We start from the raw sequence: 9,508 nt of genomic DNA on the forward strand, positions 1-9,508 counted from the left end.
CATCCTGTTCGATAAACAATAAAAAGAACAGAAGAACACAGAACCTTGTTGACTACTTAAATACAAAAAAAGCAAAGCTGGGGAAATTAAATCATGTTTTCTGTCATTGTTAGCTAACTCATAATGAAAAGAGAGAAAATTTAAGAACTTTTTAAAAGCCCTGATCTTAATCATATAGCTCAGCAGWGTGTGCTTTCTTTACAGTAATTATAGTTAGAGCAGTTGTGATTGCTTGGCCAAGTCTGGGTTTACATTTTCCTCTTTTAAGACTTGAGATTCTATTTAAAACTGAATGCACCCTGCCAAACCCCCTTCTATTACTAACAGGTATGATTATACATGTGTCCACATATGCACACAGTCATGTACAAATCTCCTGCCCTGGGAAGATCCAGAACTGAGCTACAGAATTTTGTAATTCTTATAACAGTAAGCTGTATTGAAAAAGTATGAATCTCTTCAGCTCTGTTATCTAATATCCATGGTGTCAGCCCCCGTTCCTCCTTAGCTTTACTCTAGAAATTTGGTGAATCTTTATTGTTGTATATGTATTTTTAAATAATATCATCAAATATGTTGTCAGTTCTTTAAACCATTACACAAATACTTTTTAGCATGTTCAAAACTCATTTAGGTCACTTTGCTATTGCTAAGATGGATTCTCCCATCTTTCACTCCACACACAAGRGACCTTCTCCTAGCTAACGTCCTTCATTCTTGCACGGTATTGTTCTAAAAAAATGAATTATCCAGAATACTAGCCCAATCCTTGTTAAATATTGATGTTAAATGAGCTATTGTTTGTGGAAAATGGGCTTGGTATAGCTGTCTATCAGGCTGTATTGTTGCRCTGAGTTAAAAAATCACTTAATGARAAAAATGGGCTGTGAGACTAACAATTTTGATGTCTTAASCCAATATCCCATAACTTCTATTAAAGAAACCTTAAAAGGCTATTGTTTGGACATCAGAGTACTAAATATAATATCTAAATCCTGGTAAATTATAAATATGTTTTTTATTATGTAATATTGGTGCATATTTTCAATATAAATGCACATGAAAAAGTTTTTTCCCTGCCATATGCACTGGCTTTAGTAGTATCATTCCAAACAGGACAGTTCCCCAACAAGTAATTAATCTCAATTGCCCTTTAAATCTTCAAATTCTAATCACAAAAGAAAATATATGTATATATTCCGAAAATAAATGTAAAGTAATGCTCAGCTAAAGTTCACCGATGGTCTGTTCATAATACTGTGAACTTACTGTCTTCTGCACCACAGTATTGCATAGCACAAAATGTAATGTACAAAATTGTGTATCACTGAGAAGTATTATGCTCAGCAACCCCAATATTAATTAGCTGCCTCTAAAGCTGGTAATCAGAGCACAGATTTATAAGGCTTCGGTRTTGACTCATGTTTGTGAACAACCAAACGTGTCTTTCCCCGCTCACTGCTCAGCTCCAGCTTGAGCCAAGATATGCCTCTGGAATTTGAAAAAAGGTTTTAATTTTGAGCTAAATATCACAACGTGGCCTTAGAGCCTCCTAGTTAGTCTTACCCACCTGGTAGACTTGGTAGCTATGTATGTATGAGTGGATTTTTAGGTCACCCCTCCTAAGGTGAATAAAACTTGACTGTCAGTTTGGTAAAAAAGCCTTTTTTAAGAATGGAATTTTGTAAAACATCTTGTTTTTGTTAGTGGCTGACTCCCAGATCCACCCTGTTGTACCCAACGCAGCTCTTTGATCCATCCCATCTCTCTCTGAGTTTCCTAGGAGTCCTTGTACTCCTTTCTGTGGCCCTCTGTTTCAATTCTACTTTAAAAATGCAAAAGCCCTTCCCCATCTCTCTGTATCCTATTCATCCCTGTTGCTCTCATCCTGTTCTTTCTTCATACCTCTTCTAATCCCTCTCCCCACCAAGTTCCTTTCATTTTGATGCACAGAAGAGCACTCTCATGATCCCTTTCCCACGTATTCATCTAATTCCATGTTTCTTCCATCTTCCCTCCTGTGTCCTTAAACCCAAACATCTTTGAAGCCCCAACTGTTGTTACCACTGGCATTTGCAGCAGCACARGTGACCCAGTGTTTGAATGTACATCTGATTCCCTTCCTGACTTTGCTACTATTCCTCATAGGGAACCACCCTGGTAGGAATAACCCAGTCAAATCCAACAAGGTGGCTTAAGTAGCACAAAGTAAGTGTGAGCTGACTGAGAGAGAGGTCAGGAGACTTAGTGATACTRAGGCCAGCTCTGCTCCCATATAAAGTATAACTCTTGGTGAGTAAGAAAAATACATTCTCAGACTATTTAGGTCATTGCTCTTTAATCTGAAATACCAAAGACTTTAGTGATGTGGTAGTGAAACAATGCCCAGAGGCATGTTGACTAGAACCATGCTTTCCTCCCTCCTCCTGGAAATACCTACAATTTATCGAAAGTGAAMCACCTCGAAACTACATTACAAACACGCACACGCACACACCAAGTTAATGCCTTTTAAGTCAGTTCATCTGAATTCTTCTAAAAAGAAAAGCCATTAGAGACCCTCAGTATACAGAGCTGAGTTATGTCATAGTTTAAAGCTTGAATGTTTAAGCTATAGTATTTTGTGTTATTCTTTTGCGTAGGAGAAAAATAGGAGAAAATATATTGCATTAGAAAGAAAGATTTTACCATGTAGAATTGGAAAAAAACAACTGCCRAAATGGCAAAGCTGGAACGTTAATTGTTTTCATAAGAACTTCACACATACAGCTGGAACATCAGGGTTGTTTTCCTGCTTTTGCAGGCAACCACATCATATAATTCTCTTGGCTAAATTTAACRTCTTGGTCTTTCACCGTAACAGCATCACAGCCAAGGCTCTTTTATTATATGACACGCTCATATACTCTCTAACTTGCTCCAGCTACAGTATATAGCAGTGGYTTATATAGTAGTAATTATAGATTTAAGGACCATAGCCCTTCCTTATATGAAACTAGAAAAATAAACATGATTACAAAGCTGAAGTTCCTCCACATGGTTCTCATTTGGTCTTTGAACTGTAGAGACATCCTCCTAGCAGGGTTTTTATATAAGTTTCAGGTGTTGAGAGAATTTGGTTAATAGGAAGTGTGATAGTCAATGCTTTTGACTTTCTATGACATTTATCTGGCCCAAAGCTGCGAGGTCACCAGTTCCTGCCTCTACAAGCATGAATCCTCTAGCATGGCCCTCAGTCATGATAATGCGAGTTCCGTGTCTTAGTTTTCCAGCACCCCAAGGAAGATCCTTTGATTCTACCAGTGGCTAAAATTCAACAAACAGCTGAGAGCTGATGTGCCATCAAGGAAAGCAAGACAGGTCTGCATCAAGATTCTTGACAAACTTRTTCAGACCTTAGGACACTGGCTATATGGTTGGATTTGGAAAATACCACATTTCATAGCACAGAATTTGAATCATTACAAAAGCTGGTATTTACTGTGTTTAAAAGATCTCCTTCTCCTTACAGCTGTTGTTCCTCGTGCATTCTGCTGTCATGCTGAGAAAGGCAATGTCTCCATAGCTTATCCCCGCTGCTTCTTAGGCAAACACTTGCTAGAAAGGCTAGTGAGGAAAAGTCAGTGAAGCTGACAGTATCTTTTAGGTCATTGTATCAAGGCATCCAGAAATGGATATTTTTAAATGTTACAGCTGTTTTTCAAAGCTGACTAAGGAATTTTGTATGTCACATCATCCTAACTTGTAGGGGATTTGGATGCCCAGTACCTATTATGGCTTTGCAAACCCCACCCAACATCTGTGCAATGGTCAGTGCTCATTAACGAGTCTTGGCTCTTTCATAATACATGGATGTCCACATCGAAAAGCACCGTTGCAGTTAGCAATAGTTAGTATTCCTTCTTGCTTACRAAAGAAGAATTTACCTTTATAATTAGCTTCTCTAGTGAAGAYTGTGATGTCAGTGGAGGCAGAGTGGAGGCACAGCCAGCTTTCATCAGCATTTTACGTGTGCCACCACCATCCGTTKAATGAGAGTAGTGATATCATCTGCAAGTGTCAAGCAGTGTAAAGTGACTTGAGAGCCCAAGAAAAAGAGAAGAGACTTGATGCTGATTCTCAGTTCATCCTCCGCAGATCACCACCTTACATGCAAAAAAGTGCATTCATGTCATTCCAGTTCTGCATAAGTGAATGGAATAGAGTGTTATTGCCTTTCCATAGCAAAGCAAATGGTTTGAAAGGCTGAAGATCAGCCTGAGTTCAAAATTAAGACTAAAAAAGGAAGAGCTGAGTGAGAGAATAATCTGAAATCTTTTTTGTATTCTGGGAAAAAAATGATAAGGAAAAGTAAACCCAAAAAACAGCAACAACATGAAGGCCACATCTTTGATTTCAAAMCTCTCATAAAAACAATTGCATTTAGACAATAATAATTGTTCAAGTATATCAATAAAAAACAGAAAGTGAATTTTCAGCAAAAAGTCTTTTGTATAAAAGATTTGGCAAGGTACCTCAAGAACAGAATCTCTAGGTAAGGCAGAATTTACCCTGGCTCTGAACTGCTTGCTCTGAACTTATAGCAAAGCTCAGTCACAGTGAGTCCTGCTTTGAATTAATGGTTGATCATTGGCTGCCTAATTAAAGGAGGGTGGATGGATGCTGAATATATTGCTCCCTTGGTGCTAACTACTAAACTAACACAACTGGCAAGTTTGCCAAACTGGCAAGCATGAAAGGCCAATGGGCTATAACTCAGACAAGCTTTTAACTTTGCATCTAACACAAGAATTTGACTATGGTGACAAGCCTTCCTTAGGGCGCACAATGATCTTGAGAAACCTGTAATRAAGCAGAATGGATTCTGCTATCACAACAGCATTTCAGTGATGCCGTAGAGAAAGATTATAATTCTATAGCATCATGGTGTCATGAAACATGTGTGTAGGTGTTACTGTATTTGGCAGCACAGAGACACAGAAGACCACAAGCAGCCAGGTAGAGGTGGGAGAAACTATTACAGTAAGAAGGCTAGTGAGCTCAGATGTGACCTCAGAGCTGCACTTTGCAACGGGGACTAGAAGCAACTAGGCCTTGATCAGGTTCTGCAAGATAATGGTAGCAGTGAAAAGCAAGAGGGATTTGAGTCTGAAATAAAGCCCACATTAAAAGAGGAAAGATAGTGGGAACAATTAATCAACCAAATGGCTAGTTTAAAAGTCAAGTAGGCCAAAGCAGCACTATTAAGTTCTGCAGCTAAGCCCCACCTGAAGCGCAGAGAAACTCCATCTGAGTTCTTCCTGTTCGAAACTCCAAGAAGGAGAAGGGATTTGAGTGTTACACAGGTCAGATGATTGTGTCACCTAGGGGTGACAGCCTCAGGTGGTGACCACCTTCACTTTGTTCAGAAGCAGTAGGGCAGTGACTAGCAATACTTAGATGGCTGGGCCTTACCATGACTCTCCTTTACCCAAGGGGGACTCTAGCAGAGGTGAAGCACCCAGAAAGGAGGCAGAYGGTTCCCTACTCGCTCCTCAAAATGTGTATGAGAGACACTTGTATCATCTTCTCCCAAGAATGGGATAATTAGTCCAAATTCACAAAGTTACTTAGGTGCCTAATACAAACTGRAACTAATAGGAACTAAGCACATTATTACCTCCATTGACCCATTTTTTAATTCTTCTGAGGAAATATTCTTTGGAGATATAATTTCTTAAGTGACCACATGTGATGCAAGCATCAAATAAGATTTTTCCAGCCTATCAAGAGCTGCTGCTGAAGACCCAGCCTCTCTGACACGAATGCACTTTTTTTTTTTCCATTTTTTCCACCYTCCTGGTTTGTGAGTACTTGCACCATGAGCCAAGTACTGAAGCCCTTTGGCATCATGATGCAATGGGTACGTGTAGGTGTACAGTCCAAGGGGAAGAATAATTTCAGGAGGTGAAAGTCTCCTATGGAACAACTTAAAGGATCAGCTTGACAAATTGTTTCTGACCCAGCGAASACAGTCAAACATACAGTCACGAGCCTGGCTACTTTCAAAGGCAGCAAAGGGTTGACAGGCAGAGACAGAAGATAAACTCTAACAGATGCATTTCCTTCAGATCACTTGCACATCACTTTGCACACCCTTCCTGCCTCATAATAAATAAATGATTAAACAAGGGCTGAAGCTCTTAAATTTTGCAATGATCTTTCTATCAAAAACTGTAGGTCTACTTTTCAGCTGAAGTAAGAAATGCCAGCATAGCCAAAGTCAGTAAGTTATACTGATTTATACCAGCTGCACTCAGAGCAATGACTGTGTTTTATGAGAGAATGAAGTATTACTTTGCCAAGATGTCATCAACTCCCTCTGTCCTATAGCAATAGTTTATCTGAGAAGTCATTTTTCACCAAAAAAGAAAAACCACACCCCACTATCCTGGAATTTGGTTCTAGCTTTACACCCTTTTCTTCCCCTTAGGATTATTTCAGCATATTAAAAACAGGCTTGGTGGCTAATGCTGAGCTCTCAGTAAGGCTGAGACCTGCCGCAGACCAGGACTCAAAGAGGTTTCGCTGAAGCAGAGTGTGCTCCCTTGATGAGAAAGCTATATTTAGAGGGTGATTCCCAGAGACTGGGCGCCTGGAATCTGTCCAGGCAAATCTGACTCACTACCTTAACCCAGAAACTTTTCTTTTGGGGGAAATTTGCTATTTATTCCCTGTTATTATTCTCATTGCTCTTATCTACATGTGATGCCCTGTGGCTGACCAGGCTGGATCTGACAGAGGTCCTCATGTCCTGCTCTGCAAGAACCTCTTGGTGACCCAGGGAGGGGCCCAGCGTTTTGCCTTCTTTGGCTGCTCCTTCTCTGCTCCTGATGGTTCTGTGGGCCTCCTTGGATGATAGTCCTCACCTTGAAATCAGTTAACATGGTGCTAAGACAGCACCAGCCCACTGGAGGTTGTGCAGTATGATGCTCAAGGGCAGCTACTGCATTTAATGCCCAGCGGTGGATACCAAGGGAAGGCAAGCGCTCTTATCTCCTGAAACTGTGCAAGCATAGAGATTTTCTGTATTTTTTTACAGACAAAAAAAAAGACATCTTTTTTTCATTAAGGCTTGTAATATGGAGCATTTACTTCTCTTTCCTTCCCACAAGGGGGAGAGTTTTTATTAGCCCCATTTTACAGCTAGGCAAGTATAATAAATGTCTGCTATAAGTTTCCCAAGTCACAGAAAATAAGAACCTCTTACGAGTTTTCAGCAGATTCTTGAGTTTCAGTGTGCCTTGCTTGCAGCTCTGCAGGGTACCTGCTCAAACCCAGGACTGTGTGGGAGAGCTGCAAGCACTCCCGTGTTCCTACCTGGGCTTCTGCCATATGTTACTTGATTTCATTTCTTCTTCTGTTCTGTCTTGAGAGAGTAGGAGGAGGGACTGGGGTGTGGGCCTGGGTGGGTTATGAAGTATGATAATGCAAGAAATAACTATCCAGTAAAGGTAGGTTGGATGAGGCCATGCTCCCACTCTGTTCAGGTCAGGTCTATGCTGGAGAAGCCAGATCCTTCTACACAAATTAACCTATAATAGTGAAAAAGCATTGTTTTGTATTGCTTGTGTAGCTCCAGAAAAAGCCCCTTTCATCTATAATTGCAGAGCTTCTGTCAGTATAGAACCGTTGAAAGAAAATCCACATTCCCCAACTGATACTGGTTTAGTCACAGCTTGAGTTACCAGAAAATGCTGTCCTGGACAAGTCCTGCTCTGTACCTATARCCTTTCCTTGGCCTGCTGAGACTTTCCAGCACACATCATTCCTGCCCCCACTTCCTCCTCTGCAACTGCTTTTTCTCTTTTTAACCCCTACTTATTCATCCCTACTCTGTTGGATTTCTTCACATCGGCCGTATATGTTTCACAGTGCTCTTTTCTCCTGCATTTTGCTTGYGAGCTGAGCCTCTGGTGCCCAACCAACAGCTAGAGTGCACTGCAAAGTCACAGCAAGGTGCTCCTCTTCTCCCTACTGGCAATTTGCAAGGAAGCCAGTCCCCGGTCATTTTAGCTTGTGTGGTGATGCTGTCCTTAGCTACTCTAAACACTAACAGAAAACCTATATCAGCAAGACCTTGCATTGCACTGTGCTTCTTTGCTAGCATGCTAGGGCTACAGGGAACTTCGAGCTATTCCACTTTTATATATAATGGCATTTAATTCACAATTTATGATCACTTTGCATGGAAAAATAAAATAGGGAGAAAAAAACTTGAGATGAATATTGTTAAAGGGTATCTGGGGAATTAGTTTAATGCTAATTAAAATAAAAAGAATGATGTTCTGTGCAAAGGGGCTGATTCACAGCCCCAGAGAGCAACATTTAGGGGCGGCAGATAAAATCTGGTGGTGATAGTATAGAAAAAAAAAAAGGAAAGAAAAAATCAAAACTGCACTGTAATGGCACCTGAGACACAGTATTCATCATTTGCACCCATCCAAATAATAAATATGTCTATGGAAGAAAGTATGTTGTGATGATAGAAAATACTTCCATCACAGCTGACATCAAATTAAAAGCCCTTTTTTTGCCTAACACATTGGAGATACTGCTTGAGAACAACTCATCCAAGTGCAGTGCTGACCACTGTCCCGCAGCCAGATCAGGAAGGCTTCGTGCAGTTGGCCAAAAAAGTGTCTGGCCCTTGAAGCAGACTGAATTTGTGCTCTAAGTACTTTTAAGAAGAAAACAGAGGGTCAAACAGAGCTGAGGCCTCTTCCCACTGAAGTCACTGCAAAACTCTGCCTGAATTCAAGTCAAAGCTTTCGCTGAGGAGAGCAGCAGGCAGGGAAGGRGGAATAAATGTGCCAGCACTGCCAGGATCCCAAGCTCAGCTGCCAGGAGGGAGATGGCACAGACATGAGCATTTAGAAGTAGCTGGGTATAACCCCAAAGCCTCCATCACCCCACGGACTAAAAAGAGTGGCAGAACTAGTGCAAGACAGAAAAGGGGCAACACCAGATCATGACAGTTGCTAACTCAAGTGTTGGCTCCTTGCAAAAACCTGAGCACAGCTGGGCCAGGTGCCACCAAGACTCCTTCATCAGAGTGAATGACCCCCCTGTAACAGTGTCCAAGGTTCAGACATCACGGAAGCCACAGAAATACTGCTGCAATCACACAGAGAGACATAAATAATGAGCTGTTTGCTATGTCACCCTTCCAGCGTGGTGCCTGGCTGATGTGCATGTTTCCAAACATTTGCTAGAGTCATTGAAACAACAGCCCAAGGCAGAGCACTCCCAGCAAACCCTGGATGGGAAGAGAGTGCTGGGCTCTGTTAGAAGAAATATACATTTTGTCTRTATACAATATCTTCTCACTTAGTAAGATATACACAGTGCAAATGGGTCCCCATCATCAATGAACTCTTTACATTGTTTTTAAATGTGCTGCTTACAGCCCAAATACCACTCGTTGGGTGTGTGCATCAGCATCTGCACATCTTTCACAGTTACAGGG

Source organism: Rhea americana, unplaced genomic scaffold (assembly GCF_003343005.1).
Source record: "Rhea americana isolate MKP2758 unplaced genomic scaffold, rheAme1 scaffold_0, whole genome shotgun sequence".
NCBI classification, from domain to species: Eukaryota; Metazoa; Chordata; class Aves; order Rheiformes; family Rheidae; genus Rhea; species Rhea americana.